Here is a 14,492-nt window from a genome sequence, read left to right as displayed (position 1 = left end):
GGAAATTTAAGCAGAATAGAAAATCTCTTAGAGTCCACTCTGTTCTTATATGGCTGTTTATGGATACAAAATTTAAAAAAAAATGAATAATGAATGAAAATAAAAGAAATAAATGAATAATAAATGAAAAATGTACTGTGAAAAATTAAATTAAAAGAGGAACAAGCAGATAATTATTAAATAGACAAAAAATTATCTGCTCGTAATAAATAAAACAAGCAAGCAATCCTCAACACCATATGTTTATTTTCTGGAAAACTGACTTCCTTGTGGAAAGAGTAACTAATTTCTAGTATTTTTGAAGGGCAATATTCAAATTACAGAATATCTTGTACTTTAATTTTTTAAAATTTATTTTCACATGACTTTCACATTAGTATGTAATAAATGCCCAAGTTCGGAAATCAGTTCCTTCCTTTCCTCAAATCTCTCAGAGACATGACAGCACATATCTATTCCACATCACAGTGCTGAAAAAAATGACAACCAACATCCTTCCCACAAGAGACAAATTGTAAATAGAACTGGAGCTTACTCTGAAACTGCTTGGAAGAGCAAAACTGGCAGAGAAGTGAGTATGAATTTGCAGGAGGAGCTCTAGAGGAGCACAGAGAGTGAAATGTAGGTGGCCAGAAAAATAATCATTATAGGAACTGATGTGGCCTTGAAGAAAATATGACATCTGATCTTCTTTTCTATGAAATATTTGAAATACTTTCTTTAATAAGACATGAAGAAAGAAAGTCTAAATAATACCCATATAGGCTTTCTATTGAATAATGCCAGGTTTTTGTGTATTCTTTCATTAGATATTTCAGTCCCAGTTCATTTTTCTGCTTCTTTATTCTTAATATTATGATAAACATTTTATGTCGCTTTCACTAACTATTTAGCAGTTGTCTTGAAAAGCACTTTATATTTTCCATATAAAGAACCAAAATCTGTAAGAACTGGCTTGTCATCATCCTGGTAGGTAATTCAGCAAGAAAAAACTAGTGCCACATATGCCTTTTCTTTTTTCAGTTTCAAAACATTAAGATACACAGAAAAATTCAAGACTATACCCATGCAAAAATACTTATCTTGAAATGATCACTGTTCTTCATAAATCGGAATTAGTAGCTTAACTCTATGGTTCCTCATTTGTTTACTTTCCCCTAAAGTAGAGGCCATCTGCTGATCAATTATATATTGAATACCAAGACCAGAATAAGAACACTTTGGAAGAATATACATGAAGGACCAAAAGAAAAGACATCTGTCTTTCCATCCATCCATACTTTCTTCCCATTCTGCCCCTCTCCCAAAGTGCTCCTCAACCTTTGTTTAAGTTCTGTACTCTGTCTGAAAGGCATCATGAGATTTTAACACCTTCTGCAAATCAGATGGCAACTTCTCAGTTGTAGTGCATGAAAAATATTGTTGCAGATTGATTGTTAACTTTTTTCTTAGTGGACAGTTATATTACACAGTAGGATCTTCTTCCCCTTTCACAAACTTGAAGTTAAAAATAAACTCTATTTTGCACAGTTACTGTATTTTCTCTTAGTATGTGTCCAATAGATGGACTAAAGATCCATTTCACATCACCTTGATTTTTTTTCATTTTTGCTACTGAATGTTTCTGAAGAATATATTATATATATATATATATATATATGTATGTATATATAGTGTTTTCTCTTCTACACTAGTCTTGTCTTTCAATACATTTTTACCACCTGTTATGGAGATAACAGGAAAAACAACATTATGTACATGTACATTGATCTTGATTTTGCTGTCCTCATTTCGGAGAAGATGAAAGTTGATTTAATTGCCAGTAGTTTTTCTGCTTATTTGTTTAATGTAGCCTTGGTTCAACCATTTATTTTTCTAGCTAAAGGCAGATTGTGGCTTTTTCCTCTGTCAGGCAATAATCACTGTTACGTCATTCTGTGCTATGTGCTACCGATGGTCAGTGTGTTGAATTTATTTCTTCATGGACAAACTCAAATGTTACTGGCCCTTTAGTCTATAAAAAGGGCAAACATGAACAAATCAGTAGCAGCAGGGGCAATGTCTTCTGTCTGAGTACATTATTTATTGCAATATTTCTTGTAGATATATTTGGTTAAAGAGAAGTTTTCAAGTACAGCATATGAATGACTCAGTGACAGTAACTGTCACTTTACAATTGGTAATTCACCATGAGTTTTAAAAGAGAAAAAAAAAGAAGAAAAATTATTACTGTTATTATTAATATTAATGTTAGGCTCACTAATAAAATGTTATTTTATATAATTATTTATATTTTATTTTGAAGTACTGATTTTTAAGGGGTAAGTTTTTCACTTTTTCCTATTATTTTCACCATAAACCCAAATACTGTGGTCAAAATTTTTATAAAATATTTTGAAATAACATTCACATTTCTGTGAAATAAGCAGATATTTCAAGTAAAAACTCCAGATCCAAGTAGTCCAGAGAGAATTTTGTCATCTAGAAGTGCAAAACAGCATTAATCAGTTTTTAGTACTAAATTAATAATGAAAGGAACTGAATTTCAGAAGTTGTTAAGAATTTATTGAATATAGATAAGAAAACGTCGTATTTATTAAAATTTTTATTCTTCATATTATTTGGAACATAGTGTGAAAAGAATACGCTTCGTTTTGAAGGAAATATTTTCAAGATACTTTAATTTGCTATACTCAGGGGATGTAAGAGGAAAGGTCTAAAAGTATGTGAACAAAAAGCAGGATAACGGTGATCTATTGTACTGTAGCTAGGCTATTTAGAATCATAGAATTATAGAATGGTTTGGGTTGGAAGGGACCTTTAAGATCACCTAGTTCCAAACCCCTGCTATAGCCAGGGACACCTCTGTCTAGACCAGGTTGTTCAAAGCCCCATTAAGCCTTGAATGTTTCCAAGGAGAGAGTATTCATAACCTTGCTGTGCAACCTGTTCAAGTGCATCACCACCCTTTCAGTAAATAATTTCTTCTTTATATCTTGTCTAAATTTATCCTCTTCCAGTTTAAAAACATTTCCTCTTGTCCTGTTACTATACGCCCTTATAAAAAGTCCCTCCCCAGTTTTCTTGTAAGCCCCCTTCAGGTACTACTGGAAGGCTGCTATAAGTTCCCCCCAGAGCTTTCTCTTTGCCAGACTGAAAAGCCCCAGCTCACTCAGCCAGTCCTTGAAAGAGAGCTGCTCCAGCCCTCTGATCTTCATAGCCCTCCTCTGGACCTGCTCCAACAACTCCATGTTCTCCTTGTGTTGAGGACCCCAGAACTGGATGCAAGTACTCCAGGTGGGAACTAATGAGAGCAGAGTAGAGAGGTAAAATCACCTCCTTTGACCAGCTAGTTACAATTCTTTTGATGCTACCCAGGATCTTCTGGGCAGCAAACACACATTGATGGCTCATGCTGAATCTTTCATCAATCAACACTTCCAAAATCCTTCTTCTCAGGGCTGTTCTCAAGCCATTCTCTGTCCAACCTGTATCTGTGCTTGGGATTGCCCTGACCCAGGTGCAGGACATTGCACGTTTTAATATAATAGTATTGGAATGGCACATTATTATCTGTGAACATCTTTTCACTGTACTATCATCTACTTGTAGACATATGACATTTTCAGATGTTTTAGGCAATACGTTCCTTACTTTCAGAGAATGTTCACAATTGAGTGTGATACAGAAGATTGCTACATTCATTGTGCAATCACGGCACTTACAATCTTTATTTTTCTATTATGTCAGTTCTGTGATACAGATTGAAACGTAGCATGACATCAGATATTTTGAAAATATCAGCTGTTTGCTTTGCAGAAAACTAGTAATCTCTTTGTGGACAGTTAACATTTCTGCCATTATTAGTGAACTGTTTTTCTTTGGATATTTTATCATTATTTTCATAGATTGCTCTGCTTAAAAATCCAACACTAAGGAGAGATCCATTCAAGGAGGTATCAATAAAAACTGCAGTCCAGAAACCGTCAGAGTCAGCCAGGCATTGGTAAGACATAGTGACTTTTTGTTAGTGACTTTTTGTTAGTGACTTTTGAAATGCAGTGCTGTAATTGTGCCTCTTATTACAAACATTCATTTCAATGGTATTAAGACAGTGTGTAAAACTGAAATTGGACTTTGTACTGAAAAAAAGAAACATATAAGCAAAACAGACATGAAGACCGTCTTATACTCTTATTGAGATCTGGTTGGGTATGTAAGATATATATACCTATACATGTATATAAACAAAAATTTCATCTAACAATGAGAAAAAAAAAGCTAAAGCATTTTTCTTAACATCTTGTAAGCCTGCACTGGGCTTAAATTCTGTAGATACATAATATCAATATAGTAAGAAACCTTAATGTAACATAAGCCTGATAAACAAAAGATATTATGCACTTTCTCTATATGCTAACATCATTTTTTAGTGACAGCTACAACATCTTTTTGAATTTTCTTGCAATCTCTTGTTTACATCCTCTTAGACAGTGTTTCATCCTGCAATTGGTACCATTCTGGTCAGTGTTGTGCAGAACAGTGGAAGTCATTCTGATGAGAAGACGTGTATTGCAGACGTTCAAGAGGTAATGAACTGTGAAAGCAGCATTCTAACTTCATTTGGAGCTTCTTGCACAGTTCCTCTAAATTCTTCAGAAAGTCCTAGAATTTCTGATTACATTCCATGTAGCTGCCTTGAAGTTGGTCCTTCAGGATACAAATTCAAAGTCTCAGAAATGGTTTTTATTTCCACAAGAAACACAGTAATATGCTTTACAAAGTATATTAAAATTCCAGTTATGATATATCAAGTAAAAATAACTTTGAAAGATCTCTTTAGAAGATAGAAAAAAAACAATAAAAAATTTCTTTTCTCCCATGGAAAATTTGAGTTTAAATACAAATACTGTTTTGTGAGATAATTTTGTTTGAGAATTTTATTTTGAAAAATGACAGTAGCTTCCCTAATTTCAGAATCTTTTACAATGACCCATCTACTAATGTAAATTAATAAACTCACCACTGTCTTCTCTTCAAAATCATTTCATTCTCTGGTTTCTAAATACATGTAATGCAGAGAAAATATACAAGCATATGTCATGAATATATTCAAATTTGAGTGAAGACGAAGCTCAATCGTCAACTAGGAAAAAGAAAACAAAAAAAACAATTTCCTTTTTTAATTCTAAACATAGAATGAATGTTCTTATCGGATGTCTGGAAATTGCAGTAGTGGTCAGGGTAGTGAGAGCCAATCTATATAATTAATTTAATAATGCTGCCGATTCTGCTGGCATAACATTGGAAGTAAATACATCATAACACCCTTTGTATGCAATCTTATCTTTTGTTATAATCAAGGTCAATCTTCAGTTATTACTAGTTCTAAGAGTCAACAATCTATCTTGGAGGTTTTTTAAATTATTTTTTCCCCAGAGATTTGTTTTATTTATTGTACATGGATTCAGAGATTTTAGATTTCTTCAAAAACTAAGACGTTCAGGATGACGAGAAACAGTGCAAGACTTGTGGCTGTCATCTAAAAGTCTTCACTGAGCATGCCAATTCCTTTTGACAGGGATAGATGGCTAGAAAGACACCTGTAACAAAATGCAATGGCTTGCTGTACCTTCAGATTTTTTTCTAATTGTGTGCGCTGCCTGCAGATTCTTATCCATGTCCGTAGGCTCAGTTATGATGACAAAGCTTTGATATTAAACACTTTTTTTTGTCTGCCAGAAACATCCCCTGTGGAATTTTCAAAGTCTGTTTCTTCTTGAAGAATTATGTTTTGAGATGTAATGGGAGATCTGCAGGAATTGTCTTCTTCCCAGTAGGAAAAAGACTTACTGCTATTTCATTGTTTCTTAGATCTTCTTATATTCTTTAGCACTGTCTTTTATAAGCTTTATTTTTAGGACAATTTCTCTTTGTGATCTTCTGTGACTTATATGTGAAACATAAGATGTTAGTTCTTAATTACTGTAGTCATTTTACTTTACATCAAGAAGAGACTGTCTTCACGTTTTATTTTCTAATTAAAGGTAATGTACCAAATTTAGTCCTGCTGTGAGTAAGTACTGTATGTTGATTGGACTGGACACATTAGGACAGATGATGTATCAGAGTTCTTTGAATTTGACACAAGCAAAAATTGAAAACTGTTTTGTTGCTGCTGGTAAAACTGCTCATTGTCAAATATAGAAATGCTTTCATCTGTTTTCTGAGATTCCGAAGAATAAAGAAGCCTGAATTATTATTATATATATTGTTTTAATTTGAGAACTTCTTAAATACTTTTTGTAAAAGCGACTTAAAGCAATTATTAGTGCAACAGATAAATCTGTTTCAGATCAGGCTTCTTAAGCACTGCATTCTTCCTCTCTAGTGACCCAACTCCATCCCCAAGTAGTAATCCTTTCTTTATAAAAAGAGGTATCAAATCCCTTCCAGCTGTTCTCTGTTGAGAAAAACCTGCAGTCAGCCTTCTGCATCTCATAGATGATCCAAGATTTCAAATTCTTATTTCTGAAGGCTTTTGGAATCAATGAGTTACTTGGACTATTTTGTACATTTTGGATTGTTCTCTCCTCCATCTATATTTTTTATTTTTTTCCTGGACACATTATTTCCTGGTGATTTGTGTGTATCTTCTATCATCTCATTAAAACTGATCTCCTCAAATATTTTTTGTATTCCTTCCATAAAATGCCACTTCCAGCTACAGAAAATGATTTTGACATAGGAGCTTTAGATTCTCAAATTTTCATCTGTTCGAAAGCTTATGTAATACACACATACTATGCTCTGAAAATGCTTTAGAAGTAATTTAGAACAAAAGCCTTTATGTCCTTATGATCACACTGATTTTAAACAAAAGTATTGGAAAACTTAACTGCTATTTGATGACAGGCAGACAAACATCAGTCACACAATAAAACTCGAGAAGAATAAACATCACTTTTCAAGAAAATTGTATTTTGACTACTAACTACACTACTCAGAAAAGAGAGTTCAGACTTTTGGCACAAATAACTAATAGAAAGTTAAGTTTATGGCCAGATCCTTTATTCACCTGTGATAAAGAGAAGAAAAATGATCACAAAGATGCACAGATGTGACACATACAAGGCAGGTTTCAGGTAAAAAACATTTTCTGTACTTGCAATGATGCTATAAACTAATTAAAAAAAAAAACAACTAATGAACATTCCCAGTAATTAAGGTAAGTTATATATATACTTTTTGAATCACTGCATCCCTTCTTAAGATTGTGGAAGATTTTCTAGCCTCAACAGAAAGTACATATTTAGATAAAACTAAAATCAATAAACCCATAAATCAGAGCAAAGGAAATATTTTCTTTTTACTTCTCTTACCTACTTTATAAGTCCAATAATATAAAGAAAAATTGGAAGGTGGGTTACTATTTTCTGAATTGTTACAAGATATATAAATTTTGTCTCTTTTTATACCAAAGAATTATTACAACTCAGCAACTAGAATCATTCAGAGAATTTAAGTCATTCTTACTTGTGCTATGCATAAAAGAAATTTAATTCTTATGCTGATGTTTCTTGTAATTATTCTGGTGTTAACAGCTCACTGAAATGCCTTCACACATTTCAAGGTTCTTCACTTTTCAAGGAAAAATAAAGCTACATTTGATAACTCCGTCTTGTGGTGGATACCTGCTAGGTGCTGAACGCTTCCTGGAAAATTAAAGAAATGAATAAGGATGATGCAGTAGAATTAGACAAGAACTGACATGTATGGGGGAGTCAGTGATAATTTACAAAGAAAAAGTAACATTTTCAACTATTAACTGTAATACCAAGGCACTTACAGAATCAGAAGACTCCTAATAAACTGAGGTGTTCTGGTCATCATTTGTCATTGGTAGGGACCTCAATCTTCAGTACCTTTCCTATGGATGGCGGTAAACACCATGCTTTTGTAGCTGATTTCATATATCTGCTCCATCTTCACCTTCTTTGAAGTCAGAATTATCTAATTTCTCTGTTAATTAAAATACCGGCTTCTGTATTTGTAAATAAAGAATTGTATAATACATACTGAACATTCAGTGCTTCAGCTGAGTGTTTATCTTTTTGACTCATTGATTTTATAGACAGTTTTTCCTTCAATGTCTCTTTTTTTCTTTTAGATGCCTGCTGTGTATTTTTTCCCACAAAGCCGAAATAGTATCTGAGAAAGCTTTAAGACACACACTTTATTATAACAGTATGTCTCTTTGACGTGCATGTAATTTTGAATTGCCTTGTCTTAGTAGGATAATGCTGCATGAGGAATGGAGGTCAGATCAGATATATCACATCAAACTTTCAGGTTCTATAGAGAATAGTATAGTTCTGTCTGGCTTTCAGATGAAATTGTTCGTTAACTGAATGCAAAACTAGAATGCCAAATGAAAGACGCTTCTTCAAGGATCTGCAGATTATGAACCTAAATTTCTGCATTAAAGATGAAGTATAAAGAGAAATTTCACTACATAAATTCCCAAGCTGCACTTCCTAATTCTTCAAAACTCTTGTTGTTTAGGTTTTTATCTAGGGTATTCTTTGATTCAGAAATCACTGACGAATCATTAACTTCACAAAGGCTTTTTCATGTCTTCCAAAACATTAGAGTACTTAATCCCTAAAAAATTGCATGACCCTTGTTTTCACAGTTTTCAGAAATAACTACTGAACCTACTCCAGTGAATTGGAGTACTAATAAGAAAATCGAACAGAAGAATCAGTGTTACCGAATCAGGTTGAAAATGTTTTATCCATCACTCAAAAAAGCTGTATCTCTCCCTCATTCCAAGTAGTAGTACAATATGCCAAGAATAACTTGCTGAGTCTTGTGACTCAGTGTAGGGTAAACTCAGAGGTGTGTTGGGGTCCTACATGAGCTCAGGAAGACTACCCCATCAAATCCTTTCAGGTTTAAAGGACAAACTTTAAAGGCAAAAATTTAAAGATATTTACATATTCCAAATGATTTGACATAAAGAAAGTAAATGAAAAAAGGACAACTAATTCAAAGTAAATATCATGCAAAAGTGTATGAATATAGCACCATAGAGTCTAATGTTGAAGCTGGTCAGAAAAAAGCAACTTCAATGCTTTAGTGTTTTAAATCATAAGAAACAATAGCAGATCAGCAACCTGATACTGGATAAAGATAATAGTCAAAGGCTAACACTTCAGAGACTGCAATTGCGTTTTGGCTCTGTCCAACTATAAATGAATGTTGTACAAGTGTTACAAAGAATTTGTCTCTTGATATTTGCCTTACACATTCATTTAAATTAGCGACATCACTAAAGACTTTTGCATTAAAAACTAACAAGTTAGTGATACTCAGCTAATGATCTGAGAGTGGGTCAATGGTTTGATATTAGCATGCTATTAAGGTGGATGGAAAAACTCAAGTGTCTTAGAGCTTTTAAGAAAACCTGACAACTCAGAAGGGGGTGATCTCAGCAGGCATCAGGTCAGCAATGTACTGCTGCTTATGAAGTGATATAGCTACCAATCAGTTTAGTGGCACAAAATGTGCTAAAAATCTTATGACTACATTTATTTCATTATATTATAAATATTATATGTATATATATAATGTTTATTATATTATACATATTATTGTTATTACGAGATTTACTCAAGTCTTCCAAATGAAGTATGGAAGAATAGATTTAGAAAATGCTTATCATACACTGTTAATTATACTTACGTAGATCAATCAGTAAACTGCACAGTTTTACTATAATGTACACAATGAATTTTAAATGCTTTTATTATTGTTGTTGCTGTTGTTATTATTATTATTATTTGCATTTGCACCTAAGATAATCTATCAGACCCAGGAGATGGCAAGGCTTTCTTTGTGAGGAGTTTGTATGCTGTAGCATTGAGGAGCAGCAATGTAAATTTTAACCTAAATGTTAACAGGATTAGGAAAAAATATAAGTAAATGCTGCCTGCATGATCTTCCACATTCAATATCATGGTGAGAAATGACCGGTACATGGAAATGATTTCTCTTTCTTAATGTTTAAAAATATGCTTTGTGAAAGATGAAATGGATGAAAGTGATGTTATATCTTTTTAACAGATGTAACCAGCCCCCAATTTATAGCTTCAGCCAGGAGTCCTTCAGAAAAGAGACCTTGATCTAAAACAATTTTAAAATTAATAATGAAATATACTGAAGTGTCTTTTTTGATGAGAAGCAAAGCGGTACTTTGCCATAAAAAACCTACAACATATTCACAACGTTTCTAGGACAATGACTCCTGCTGCTGAGTTTTCCATATTTGGAGAACATTTGTATATTTTCAGACTAAGAGAGTGTAAGAAGACAGCCTTGTAAAAAGAATATAATGCTTCTCAGTAGGATGGTGCCACTTTGAGTGCAAACTGTAAGAACTGTGACCTGTAACATAATCTGCAAATTTCAATGTCATTGTCACTTTAACGGGGGATAAACATATAGAGGTCTTTTTAGATGGAAAGTCTCTTTGTGTTTAATCGGCTTGGAGGAAGACACTTTTCCCAGAAAAGCTTATCTAACACCTGTTGGGCTCCACTGAAAAATTACTATTGATCTGAATGAGAATGAGATTAGCCCCATACTGGGAAAAATGACATGTACATTCATATAGTAGTTAATGCAGCAAAGCAATTAGTTCCTTATTTTGATACATTGATATACATTTTTAGCAATTAATCACCACCAATTAACTAAATAACTTCTTTTGTTTCTGAAGAATTCTGTTGTATCTAACATTCAAAAGAGATGTTTTATCTATACATATCACACATTGTCAGTCTTTCCTTAGTGAAATAATTCTACAAAGTGTTAATTTCCTTTATGTACCTTAAGGATTTAAATAATCATATTAAGAATTTAAAAGAAAAAAAAAAAAGGAGTTATAAGTCTCATTCAGAAAAAAAAGGATAAATTGGAGTATAAGGAGGTAAGGCTTTATATACATAATGAGGTCATCTTAAGCAAATATCAGAAATTGCAAAGATGAATATAGGAAGTTGTTCTCATCACTGGAAGTATCTGAGTAGTAATGAATAGTTCAAAGTCAGCTGTATCTCCATATCTCCCTGGCAGACAGTTTACTTTGAATGCAATAAGTATTACTGCAGTAACTGAAAATTAACTTGCTGAAGAGCATGCAATTGTTGCAGAGGTAATCACTTTTGAAGAACATAGACTTCCTGCGTCTAACTTTGCAATGAGGATTAAAATTACTTAGTAGATGTAAAAGTAAACTCAAAAACTGTAGAAGGAAATAAGTCATCATTGAATGCATATGATCTTTTATTTTACTTTTTAAATTTTAGCATAATTTCAGCACTACATTAGGGCTTGTAGAGAAAGGGAGAAAAGCCTGCCTAACAGCAGCTGGATGTCTTCAAATCTGCTAAGTTTCTTATTCTGGTAGACTTCAGCGGACATATGGGAACGGGGCCTACAGTCTTCTCTATGTGTTGAACAGCTACCGAGCAGATTGTGCTGATAGCAGTGATATCTGCTTCATAATCTCACATACAAGCTGTGACCTGTCAATCACCAGTATGATGTTCCAACAACCAAACATGAAAATGTGGATTGGAAAAGCCCATATTAACTGCATTTTTATCACCTACTTGAGTGATGTTTAATCACTGCTGCAGTTCCAAATGACTGCTACAAAAAAATCGCTTGATTTGCTCAAAACTCTTAACAACAGTTATATAACAGCTGGAATTTGAATGTCAGTGAGCAATCCAAAATATAAATCAAAGAAAATTATAAAGAACTGTGCACTCAAATCTGTTCCATGTTTTGTCTAAAGCTGAAATTGTTTTTCATGACAACAGTAATGAGGAAAATGGGTTCTATGTGCTGTCATTTGCTTCTTCCTTGAGCAAATTATGGAATTTTGTCAAAAGGACAACAAAGCTGAGTTGATAATAATGATAATGCCATACAACTTAAATTGAAAGAGGAGAAGAGTTCTTTGCAGGAATGAACTCTTCATTGGCTAGACTCTGTTGCCAGCAAGCTGTTTTACATAAGCTTTGACATACAGTCTAATCAGATTACCTAGGAGCACAGATTAGTCATGAAATACTGATGCTGACAAATTGCACGCATGTGGTGAGGAAAGCCATGTGTGATGCTCTTTGCTGAGCTTGTTGCTCAATATGGCACATGACAGTTGCCATCAAGAACAGAGAAAATACTTGCAGTCATTTGTTGTTGAAATACGAAAAGGTATTGTACCTTTCACCATTGCCTGATTGTCAACACATCCGTTTCCAGAGGTGTGTGTGATCTCAAGGTATCTATTTTCACCTTAGATCAGCTGCCAAGTGTATGCAAAATGAGCAATGCAGTAATGTCCATCAGGATGGCAAGGTGCACAGATTAAAAGGCATCGTATCTATAACAGAACAAAGGACAAGAACTCCAGTGAGTGGTTCCCCCATCTTTTTCCTCACTATCCAGCATTTTCTTCTGGTTATATGTAGAATTAAATAAAATGAACGGATTATATAGGATTTCTGTATACTGATGAAAATGAACTTTAACCAATACTTGGAAAAATACTTTCCTTAATTGCTAGGATGCACTACTTGTGAAATCTGCTATGTACATTGCCTCAACATGGCTGCACGTCTTTCAACAAATCACTGCAGGAAGCCATGTCTGTACCAGTAAATAACATGACTATTATCTGTCTTCAAAGGCATGCAGTGCGATGTAGATTGCAACTTGGTAGCTCAATTCTCTTCTAAAATAGGATTGTCTCTTGTATATTTCTTATTCAAACCCTAAACACAGTCCCTCTCCTAGGATTTATCTGCATATGCTCAAGATTGGCGTGGAAATGCAGCTGTACAACCTTGTTTCACAGTACTGCAAGAGCGAGCTGTGCCATCCACCCACACTTCTCTCTTCTGGGGCTGAAGTTCAGGTCCCCAACCTTGGGCTCTTCCAGGGCTACAAAGCATCCTGACATCTCACCTTGGCCTGAAATCTGCCTCATTAGTTAGCCTTGCTTAGCAATTAGAGAGCTGTTGTCTGACTCTGGCTGCTGGTACAAACTTGCTCTTCTCCTCATATTTGGGCAATCACAACCTTGCTGATCCCTGTCTTGTGCCTGCATTGCTATCATTTTAGCCTCCTGGTTAGCCTTCCTCTTTGGAGCAGCCTAGAAATGTCAGGTACAGTTAAATTACAGCTTCCTTGTGTGGTTTTTCTGAGTTTTATGAGGACTGCTCTGAAAGTAATGCCTCCTATTTTATTAGGTCGGCCCATGAAGTCACAGGAAGGTGTTGGTGGTATGACAGTGGAAGCTGAACCTTCCCACCAATATTCCATTACATTTTGTTGGTGTGTGACAGACAGCAACTAAAGGGCGGTCTGACAAAATGGTATCTGACATGGAAGTGTGTACAGAGCAAAGGGCTGTCACTGAATTCCTCCATGAGGAAAAAATGGCATCCACTGACATTCATTGGTGCTTGCTAAGCATTTCTGGAAACCAAACAGTTGATGTGAGCACACTGAGGCAGTGAGTGGTGTGTTTCAGCAGTACAACAGTGACAGATGGCCACGGAAATTTTTACAAACATGGCTTGCAGCCTCTTCTCCATTACTAGTGAATATACAAAGGTAACAGTGATGTTTATGTTGAAAAATAATGTTTTGTAGCTGAGAATTTGCTCTGTCAAAAGTGTTATTGTGCTCTTTGTGTCTGTCATAATGTCTATAGAAATATTTATGAGGCATTACTTTTGGAGTGACCTACATACTTTGCAGTTTAAAAAAATATCAAAATATTTCCCACAATAAATATCATGCCAACAGGTAATTTTCTTAGCAATATGCTATTAAAATAACAATCAGATTTCAGCATAGATTTTCTAGTTTTCCTAGCTGAAAGTTATCTGAAAAATGTCCTCTTTTTATTTTGCATACAGAAATCAGAATGAGTAAAAAACTGATAGTTCTCTTTCCCAACTATGTAAAATATAACCCATATTTTTTTCTAGCTGGTAGTAATGCTGTTGCTTTAAGATGTGAAAGGTGAGGATAGGGAGGTTTTATACATAATTTAAAAACTTTTCTGTCTTCAGTGAATAGTTTCTGTCACCAGAAGATAAACAGTCCTTCCCAGTACATTTGTGTATCCAGAAGAACTCAGTTTTGTAATATTTTTATCAATTTATACACCATGTTACCATGTTTCTACTGAAGACCTGGAGGGATTTGTTCATTGCTTTACACTGTTTAATATACTTTTTAGCCTAATTTAAAGAAAATATCATGGTTGTTAAAATCTGTGGGTGACATAAAGATAAGAGAAATATTACACACTACAAAGAAAATCTTTTTACTAACAGTAAAATGGTTGTGAATGAGCAATACACTTTTCAGTATGACTGAATGTGAAATCATACCATTAAGAAAAA

The sequence above is a fragment of the Tetrao urogallus genome (assembly GCF_951394365.1).
Source record: "Tetrao urogallus genome assembly, chromosome: 1".
In the NCBI taxonomy this organism is placed as follows: Eukaryota; Metazoa; Chordata; class Aves; order Galliformes; family Phasianidae; genus Tetrao; species Tetrao urogallus.
This window is presented reverse-complemented; position numbering follows the sequence as displayed.